Source organism: Catharus ustulatus, chromosome 16, assembly GCF_009819885.2.
Source record: "Catharus ustulatus isolate bCatUst1 chromosome 16, bCatUst1.pri.v2, whole genome shotgun sequence".
NCBI lineage: Eukaryota > Metazoa > Chordata > Aves > Passeriformes > Turdidae > Catharus > Catharus ustulatus.
Window position 1 is genome coordinate 2,061,872 of NC_046236.1, and position 10,606 is coordinate 2,072,477.

Here is a 10,606-nt window from a genome sequence, read left to right on the forward strand (position 1 = left end):
CTCCCAGTTATGCAGCAAACTTCCCAGAAAAGGCTGATGGAGCTTTACCAGGTCGAGAAATCCATCAGCACGTGAATGCCCAGGAAGCAGCGTGAGGAGGGACACGGCTCCCTGCGGCCGAGCCAGCTCCAGTGCTGCCCCTGGGGGTGCTCTTGGGGTTTTGGTCAGGGTTTGCAGAACGGGAGCATCCATTTCCATCCCATTTCCATCTCATTTCCATCTCATTTCCACCCCATTTCAATCCCCTGTGGCGATGACAGCCAGGGACCCCACTCCATCACACAGCAAAGGTCACTCCCAAGCCGGTGTTTCACCACATTCCCATGATAAATGAGTGTTCCCAGCTCAGAAAGGCACTGCTGGATCTGGCACTGACTCAGAGCCTCAGCAGCTGCCATCCCTCCAGCGAGCCCCCAGGCACTTGGGATGCAAACGTGCATTCCAAGCTGACCAGGTCCCTTCGCTTTCCCTGCGGATTCTCGCCTAATTCAAGCCGGAAGGTTTAAATGATAAGATCAAGAACTTCTCTGAAATTAATCTCTATTCACATCCTGCCCGGGGGCTGGGCTCTGTCCTCTGCCGAAGGGCCTTGGCAGGCAGGACAGCATCCGTATTCCAAGTCTGGGCTCAGATATCTCTGGCACCAGGAATTCAAGGAGCAGAAAATAGGATGCATCTTTTATTTCTTCCCTGCCAGGTAGGACCCTGGTTGCAACTTCTGCTATTACCAACTCTGGGGATGCAGCACAAGGAAAACCTGGCTAGAGCTGCTGGAGAGAGTCCAGAGGAGTCCAGGGAGACGTTCCAAGGGCTGGAGCCCCTCTGCTCTGGAGCCAGGCTGGGAGAGCTGGGGGAGCTCACCTGGAGAAGAGAAGGCTCCAGGGACACCTCGGAGCCCCTTCCAGGGCCTAAAGGGGCTCCAGGAGAGCTGGAGAGGGACTGGGGACAAGGGATGGAGGGACAGGACAAGGGGAATGGCTTCCCACTGCCAGAGGGCAGGGATGGATGGGATATTGGGAAGGAATTGTTACCCGGGAGGGTGGTGAGGCCCTGGCACAGGGTGCCCAGAGAAGCTGTGGCTGCCTCTGGATCCCTGGCAGTGTCCAAGGCCAGGCTGGACAGGGCTTGGAACAGCCTGGGACAGTGGGAGGTGTCCCTGCCAACCTCCTCCATTCCCTGCTAATTGTCATTTAGCATAATCATCACTAAGCTGGGCAGGGTCAGGGTTAACCCCAGGTGGAATCACTAAGGGACATCTTCATCGGAGCCTCCCAGCAGCTGCTCAAGGGTTCCTCAGGGGTGTGGCAGTGCTTTGCCAGCTCTGAGTGGTCCCCAGATTTCCCAGGGGAAGCTGGAAGATCTCCTTTGGAATTTGGCAGAACACATTTACAGTCACTCCGAGGAGAAAGTGGCTCAGTCCGAGAGTGAAGGCTGAGCCTTGCTCCTCCCAGCCCAGGGGCATCTCCACCCACCCCGTGGAAGCTGAGGAGGAAGAGCAGCCCCTGTGGGTCTGGGGTGCTCAGCTGCTCTGAGAAGAGACATGTTTTCCATACTTTTAATATCCTGTTCTGTAAAACCAAGGGATTAGGATGTTGCCTCGTCTTGCCCTGGGTTCTGGGTCTTTCTCAGCCTTCCAGCTGTCCCAAGTGTCGGATGTTTGCCACCTTCTGGGATTGTGTGATGGATGAAAATGTATTTTCACCCTGGACTGTAACTGGCACTGCTCTGTTGTGCTCAGCAAAGCATTCAAGTCATTCGGACCTGCCAGGTAACATATGTGCTCTGTGTTTCCCTCTTGCCAGAAGGGCTGAGAAGGCTCCAGAAAAACTCCCCCCAAGTTTGCCAAGGCCTTGTGATACAAAACCTGGCTTGGAGCTGGGAAGGGGAGGCAGTGAGACTGGACGTTCTGTGCTGTCACAAGGCAGGATGCTCCAGGTGGGACTGGTAGAAGCCCAGCTACCACAGGAGATGACAGCATGTGTCTCCTCCAGCATTATTTGGGGGATTTGGGAATCACCCAGAGCCCCCAGGTTTGGGAGCTGACAGCCCCCAGGCACAGTGCTGGATCACAACACGCTTGCTGGAAAAGCTCCCTCCCCCTCACTTTGGGCAAAATGAAGCGAAAAAGCAACTTGCCCAATTCTCAGCAGCTCCTTGCACGTGTTCCTGCAGGAGTTTCCCAATCAGCTGCTGGAGAAGGTGGATCTGAGGCTGGGCAACACCCTGGGTTTGGTGGAGTGGCTGCTGCTCCTTCTGATTCTCCTGGTGCTTGCAGGGACTCTGCTCAAACACAGCTCCCATTGGAGGCCCAAATTCAACCAGAATCATGGAATAGTTTGGGTGGAAAAGGACCTTAAAGCTCATCTCGTTTCACCCCCTGCCATGGGCAGGGACACCTTCCAGACCCATCCAACCCGGTCTTGGACACTTCCAAGGATCCAGGGGCAGTCACATCTTCTCTGGGCACCCTGTGCCAGGGCCTACTCACCTTGGGCTTGTTATGAACCAGTTCATAAGTTTTTAGCTTTTCATGCTAAGCTTTTCCCTGTTCTGGTTGTTAACTGATGTTATTTGTTAAATGTTAAATTGTTGGCCCCCATTTTGCCTCAGCCCCCACCCTGTCTCACCTCTGTTTTTTTTTTCCCTCCGTCGAGTGCTGCTGCTGCTGCTTCCCTGAAAATGGCGCCTGGAGGAGGGTGACATCATGGACCCACATGCAAATGAGGGGAGTGCAGGGGGACACAGGGACATTTTCTGGACTTAATACCCCTTAGGACAACGAGCCCAAATGACAGCTGGAGCTAAAACCAGTGTCCCCAGGCTGGAAAAATGATGTGGACCATCCCAAGCTGCTTGGATTTACCACCATGATGTAAGAAGTGCCCCATTAACATGACACCCCTGGACCACGAGCAGACTTTGTCTTCCCAGGGATTCCCGATGAGGACAGAAGACCCAGCTCTGCCTGCAAGGACACAGCTGCACTCCTCCTCCTCCGAGCCGTCATCAGGAGCAGCGGTGGCGTGCGCATCCCCGCGGACCCCCCCACCCCGAGCTGATCTCACTAATAAAGGCCTTTTTAAAGGAGCAGGTCTCCTGGCCCATTTACTTCATTTGGGGGCTCGTCCAGGATAGCCATGCCCGAAGAGGACCAGGGACGGACCGGCCACCCGCCCCACCGGACCTCGAGGGACAGCTGGCTACGAGGACCAGGAGATCAGTGCGGGCCGACGGACCAGAGGAGCGCCGGGGTAAGTATAGCCGGTGGCGGGAATAGGAGGCGAGCGAGTGGTGTGCGAATGAGACAGGGGCCGGCAGCTCGGACTCCCGAAGTGAGTGTGGACCCTTCAGTACTGCGGTTCAGGATCTCCTGCGAGGGGGCCGGCCGGGAACAGGGGGAAGCGAGTGAGGCCTACCAAGGCCTAGCGAGTGCGTGAGGCGTCTCCTTGGGGACAGGCTCCCCCCTCCAGGCGTGCGGAGGAAAACCCAGGGTGTGAGTGGCATGCATTAAGCCCTCTCCCAAGGCAGCCTAGGTGACTCCGGGCATGCGGAGGCCTAGGCAGTGGTGTGAGTGGCACGCAGTTTTTGGCAGGGTACCCCCAGGTACCGCCGGCGCTGAGCGTCCAAGAGGGCCCCGTTCCCCAGGGCCGGACCAGATGCGCCGTAGGTGTTGTGCTGTCGCGACTCCAGGGGAGGGTGGAGTTTGTAAACCCACTGCCCAGAGCACGGGTGGGGAGTCAGGGAATCGCGTTAGGACTGGCAAGGCAGGCAACACACATACACACGCACATCCCTGTTGCCTAGGCTATCCTACTGGGGGAGGGTGGTCAAACCGGGCTGGCGGATGGCAAAGGGGCTGGGCCCTGCTTGGGTGAATCTCCGGTAAAGGAGAGCTCGCCCCCAGGTAACCCCGGAGAGTTTTTTTTCGCTTTCCCAACTCTCTTTAAAAGCTTAGGAAAGTGACGGCACCAGGAAAAGGACTGCTTGTAGTCCGGGGCTGGACACGTCTGGCCGAGCGGGAGGCTAGGCAGGGGAGGTCCTTAGGGAGACCTGGTGCTAGGGACCCCGGCAGCGTCGGAAAAAAGGTGCTCAGAGTCCCGCTGGGGTGAGGCACGGGGGTACGTAGGGGGCTGATCACTAGGACCAGCCCCAAAAGGTTCAACGGGGAGGGTTGGACCTTAAGCCTGTAGAGGCTTGTTCTGTTTTGTGAGGCTTGCGGTGACTTAAAGGATTGCAGGTTCGGTTCGGCATATTTAAGGTTTACGTTAAGAGTTTTTGGCGGCAATTTAAGTGAATTAAAAGGAGTTGTGTTTGTTAGAATTTAAGTTGCAAAAACTTTTGACAGGAGTTAATTTGAGAGGCCAGCTTGAGCAGTTTAAGTTGTTTAAGTGTTAGGTTGCCCGTCAGTCTATTTCCTTTTGGGTAGGGGCACCGTTAAAGTTTTATTTGTGGCCTGAAAAGGTAAATTATAACAAAGAGTCTTTTTAGTTGTGTTGCCTATTGATGAATTAAGCTTAAGTAAGGGCATTTTAGATTTTTGGTGAAGTAATTTGTGACTTATAATTTAGAAGGGCCAAGTAATTTTCAGTTGTTTAGAGGTCGTGTTGCCTGTCAGTCTATTTCCTTTTGGGTAGACGCACCGTTGAAGTTTGTTTTTTCGGCCTGAGAAATGGGAGGTTGTTACAGCAGGAGGGCAAGCCCTTCTAAGGAGAAGGTTAGAAACATTCCCCCTGGTAGTCCTCTTGGACAATTGCTGGATAGATGGGAGACCCTAACAGTAACAACGGGTCTAGACAAAATCAAATTGGTGTATTATTGCACGAAGGTTTGGCCCCAATTACAAATGCAAGGGGAATGGCCTTGGTACGGGACCCAAGACCAGTGGTTATGTACACAATTAAACCAGTATTTAAAGAACCAAAGTTGTCCCGATATGGAACAACTGGCTTATGCCGCCTGTTGGCAAGAAATTGCCCCAGGCTGGGATAATGCCAAGATATACAAATTACAAAAGAACAAAAAGGACAAAAAAGAGGATGAGGAGGTAAGGGAAACAGGCAAGAGATGGGACCCCCTTGAATATTTACCACCTCCTCCTCCTGTCTATCCAGCATTGTCTGAAGCCCCCCTTCCAGCTCCTTCAGCTATGCTTCAGGTTTCTTCTCCCACTGAAACCCTGGTACCCCCACCAATTGCTGGCAATAAACCTCCACTCCCATCCCCTACAGAGCCTAACATCTCTGTTTCTTTGCCATCAGCGACCCAGCCATTAACTGCCCCTGGTGTTCCTGTCCGAAACCCAACTCCTTCACCTACCCCGTCCACTGCCCACTCTATTCCTCATTTGCCCATACTACCAACCTCTTCTGTTGTTCCTTTACCTACAACCTCGACCTCATCCCCAGTGTCCCCTGTAATATCCTCCCCCTTGCCCAATACCCTTCCTTTTCCTCCCCCGGACTGGGAATTGAACCCACAGGCATTGACCACTAACTCAGCCCCTAACGCCTCTGTCCCCCAAGACAGCGCTCCAGGTCTAGGGCATTGAGGGCAGAGAGACTCTTCCCCCTTAGAGAGGTCCCTATGGGTGGAATGGCTGGAGGAGTAGGATTTGTGAATGCTCCATTGACGGCTTCTGAAGTTCGAGGATTCAAGAAGGACCTAGGGAACTTGGTGGAGGATCTGATAGGAATCTCGAATCAGGTTGATCAGTTTTTGGGACCTAATATTTATACATGGGGGGAGTTGAATTCCATCCTTAACATATTGTTCTGCCCTGAAGAGGTTTGGATGATTCGGGCAGCTGGCATGAGGATCTGGGATAGGGAGAATAGGTTAGGGCCCCCAGGAGACAACAAAATGCCCCTAGTAGACCCAGGGTGGGATCCAAACCGGGAGGAAGGTAGGAGGAACATGCAGGACTACTGGTCACTTATGGTCAGGGGTATAAGAGAGTCCGTTCCCCGAAGTAATAACACCAAGTTGGCCTTTGATAGTGCTCAAGAAAGAGATGAGGCCCCAGCCACTTGGCTTAACCGGCTCGGGAGAAACTTCCAACTGTACTCTAATATTGATCCTGATAGTCCAGAAGGCCAGGTACTATTGAAAGTACAATTTGTCACCAAGTCTTGGCCGGATATAAGGAGAAAATTAGAGAAAACGGAAGATTGGCAAGAGAAAAATATAAATGAGTTGTTAAAAGATGCTCTCAGGGTATATCAAAGAAGAGGAGAAGAGAAGGTAAAAACAGATGCACGAGTCATGGTAGCTGTGGCCAGAGAAAGCTTAAGGGCAAATCAAGATCAACCAAAACCCTATGTTAAAGATAATGATTATAGATCAAGGCTTCCCCGTGGAAGATCCAGAGGTGGAGCACTGTCAGGGGCTAACAGAGAGTGTACTGATTATGGGAGGCTCAAGGTATCACCTATGAATAATCAGAGGTGTTATTACTGTGGGGAACTAGGACATTGGAGGAGGGACTGTAAGAAACTTACACTCGATGAAGCAATAGCAGAGGAACAAGAGGCCCTGGAGAGAGTTTTGAGGGGAGACGACTAGGGGTGTCAGGGGCTCTATAAATTAGGGGATCCAATGAGCCACCAGGAAGAGCCCTTGGTAAACTTTGAAGTAGGTCCCCAAAGTGAAGAATTTGAATTTTTAGTGGACACAGGAGCCGATCGATCCAGCATGAATGAGCTCCCCCTAGGAGTTACCATTGGAACAAGGGTCTGTGAGGTATTAGGGGCAGAAGAGAAACCATTCAAAGCATCTGTTCTTGAGAGAGTGGAAATCAAGGGAAATTCTAGACAATGTCTAGCTGATTTTATTTATTTACCCCATCTAGAGAGATGCTTGTTGGGAAGAGATCTTCAACTTCAGTTAGGTGTGGGAATTGTCCCCAAGGATGGAAAGATGGTGGTCAAAATCATGAAATTAACCCAAGTGGATATAGAAGAAATTAACCCGAGGGTCTGGGCAGAAGAACAAAAATATGGCTATCTTAATATTCCACCAATCCATATTGAAATGCAAAAAGATACTCCCCCCATTCGAATCAGACAATAACCAATATCCCCAGAAGGGAGGAAAGGGCTAGGGCCTGTAATCGATCATCTGCTGGAGGCAGGAATTTTAGAACCATGTATGTCCCCCCATAACACTCCTATACTGGCAGTTAAGAAAGCAGATAACAAATACAGACTGGTTCAAGACCTAAGAGAAGTTAATAAAAGAACCATTACAAGGCACCCAGTGGTATCCAATCCATATACCCTTTTAAGCCGAATCCCACAAGATCATGCTTGGTTTACAGTTATAGATTTGAAAGATGCCTTCTGGGCATGTCCCCTAGCAGAGGAATGTCGTGGCTGGTTTGCATTTGAATGGGAAGATCTAGATAGGAAAAAGAAACAACAATTAAGATGGACTCGTTTACCTCAAGGGTTCACAGAATCTCCAAACCTTTTTGGGCAAGCTCTGGAGGAGTTACTTGAACAATTTGTCCCGGGAGAAGAGGTACAAATTCTACAATATGTGGATGATTTGTTAATATCGGGGAAAGAGCAGAATGAAGTGAAAACAGCTAGTATTGGACTTTTAAACTTTCTAGGTGAAAGAGGTTTGAAGGTTTCTCGGGACAAATTACAGTTTGTAGAGATTGAAGTCACATATCTTGGCCACATTATCGGGAAGGGGTATAAGAGGTTAAGTCCTGAAAGAATTGCGGGTATCTTGTCTATCCCCGCCCCTAAAACTAGGCGGGATATAAGGAAGCTCTTAGGTCTATTTGGATACTGCAAGTTGTGGTTAGACCAATATACCCAGAGTGTTAAATTCCTATACAATAAATTAGTTAATCCTGAGCCAGTAAGGTGGACAACAGAAGATGAAGAGCAATTACAAGAATTAAAAGATAAATTATCCTCAGCACCTGTACTAAGCCTACCAGATCTTAAGAAGGGTTTTGAGTTGTTTGTTAACACCGAGAAAGGAATAGCATATGGGGTGTTGACCCAGGAATGGGGAGGGAGTAAAAAGCCAGTTGCATTTTTATCAAAATTATCAGACCCAGTGGCTAGAGGATGGCCAACCTGTTTACAAGCAATTGCTGCTACAGCCATTCTACTAGAAGAGGCCCAAAAATTGACCCTACAAGGAAAAATCACAATACATACACCACATGACTTCAAAGCAGTCCTAAGCCACAAAGCCCAACAATGGCTGACTGACTCTCAAATATTAAAATATGAAATCATCCTGATGAACTCTGAGAATTTAGAATTAAACACCTCTAAAAGTTTGAATCCTGCACAATTTCTATCTGGGGAACCCCTAACTGATTTAGAACACGATTGTATCGAATTAATAAACCTACAAACGAAAGTAAGGGAAGATCTGGAAGACACTCCTCTGCCATATGGGAGGGTCTTGTTCACTGATGGGTCCTCAAGAGTAATAGAAGGGAAGAGGGTATCAGGATATGCAATTATAGAAGGGACAGATATGAAGGTTGCAGAAAGGGGGAAGTTACCATCCAACTGGTCTGCTCAGTGCTGTGAGATCTATGCACTGAAAAGAGGATTAGATTTGTTGGAAAAGGATCGGAGGACCATTTACACCGATTCACAATATGCATTTGGGATCGTTCATACGTTTGGTAAAATCTGGGAGGAACAGGGATACTTAAATTCGAAAGGAAAGAGCTTGGTACATAAAGAGTTAATAAAATTGATACTTGAATCCCTATATAAACCAGCAGAAATAGCGGTAGTGCACATTAAAGGACATCAGAAGGCACACACCTTTGAGGGGAGGGGAAATCAATTAGCAGACCAAATGGCCAAAGAGGCAGCTTTAGACCCAGAAGGGCCGATAAAAATCCTAAGGTTGGAAGAAACATCAGGTCAAGGAGAGGGAGAAGGAAGGCCAACATTTAGTGAAAAGGAAATGAGAGAAATAAAAGAGTTAGGATTACATCAAGGGGAACAAGGGGAATGGTTAACATCTGATGGGCGAAAATTCTTGAATAGAGCCTTGGCCCAGAGAGTATTAACAGAAATACATGAATTAACCCACTGGGGAATTCAAGGACTTTGTGACCACTTCCTGAGAGAAAACGTATGTATTGGGGTATATAACCTAGCAAAGGCAGCTACAAAAGGATGTGTCATCTGTCAGAAGGTAGACCAAAAGGTTATGAGAAGGGCAACACCAGGAGGAAGAGAGCTACCTTTGAGACCTTTTCAAAATATACAAGTGGACTTTACGGAAATGCCCCCTATACAAGGATATAAACATCTGTTGGTACTGGTAGATCATCTTACCCACTGGGTAGAAGCCTTTCCCACAAAGAAAGAAACTGCAGAGGTAGTTGCTAAAATAATTTTGGAAGAGATAGTCCCGAGGTATGGACTAGTAAACAATATTGATTCTGACCGAGGCTCGCATTTTACTGCACAAGCCCTAAAAGAAGTAGTAAGAGCTTTGGGAATGAAATGGAGGTTACATACCCCATGGCATCCCCAGAGTTCAGGAAGGGTAGAAAGAATGAATAAAACCCTCAAAAATGTTTTAACAAAATTGATTTCTGAAACTCAGATGAATTGGCTTAAGTGTTTGCCTCTTGCCCTTCTACGAATAAGAACGAGGCCCCGGTCGGACATAGGAGTTTCCCCCTATGAAATGATGTTTGGACTTCCTTTCCTTATCACTCCTTTCAGTACAGGGAACTACATAGAAGGAGAGACAGCAACCCGAAAATATCTGGAGGCTATTGGGAGGACATTGAGGAATCTCAGAAGAAAGGGATACCTTCCCCAAACTTCCCCCCTCGATGCAGATGTACACCAGATCAGTCCCAGAGATTGGGTGTTAATAAAATCCTGGAATAATCAACCCCTAACCCCTAGGTTTGAAGGCCCATTTCAAGTGTTGCTAACCACACACACTGCAGTGCGGACCCAGGAGCGAGGCTGGACACAGATCTCTCGGGTTAAAGGACCAGTATCGCCTCCCAGCAGCAACCCAGATGCTGTAACACCATCAACAGATGCCCTTGAATGGACTGCTACTCGAGACCCAGAGAATCTTAAAATAACATTAAGAAAGAAACCAAGAGACGGTTAAGAAAATTCATACGGAAAGACTAACTGGTTACGTCTTAAAAGTTTGTGTGTAAATGGACATTATGTTGTAATAAGAGTTAATATTTCTTGAAGTTACCTGATAGTGTGTTCAACCCATATTTTTCTTCTGATATTGTTGTTGGTTACTTAAGTGATTTCTGAAGTTCAAAGTTTTGAAAGTTGGCAAGTTCAGTGTTTTGTTTATATGCCCCAATAACTGACCAAAAACATAAAAAAGTTCATATATTATTCTCTGAGCCCAGAACAGCACTAATCTCCTACAGGATATTCCCCAGAGGGGTGACTAAATTGGTAGGGAATCGGGAGTGAAGGGAGCCAGCCCCTGAGAGAGGGACTTTGGTACACATCCAGAAAGTTTTCCAGTTCCCTGAGAGGCAAGACCAGGTGAGGCCGCAGGAGATGGCTCATACTGGACTCTTGGGAGGAATAATGGTAATCTTACTCATATGCAACACTTT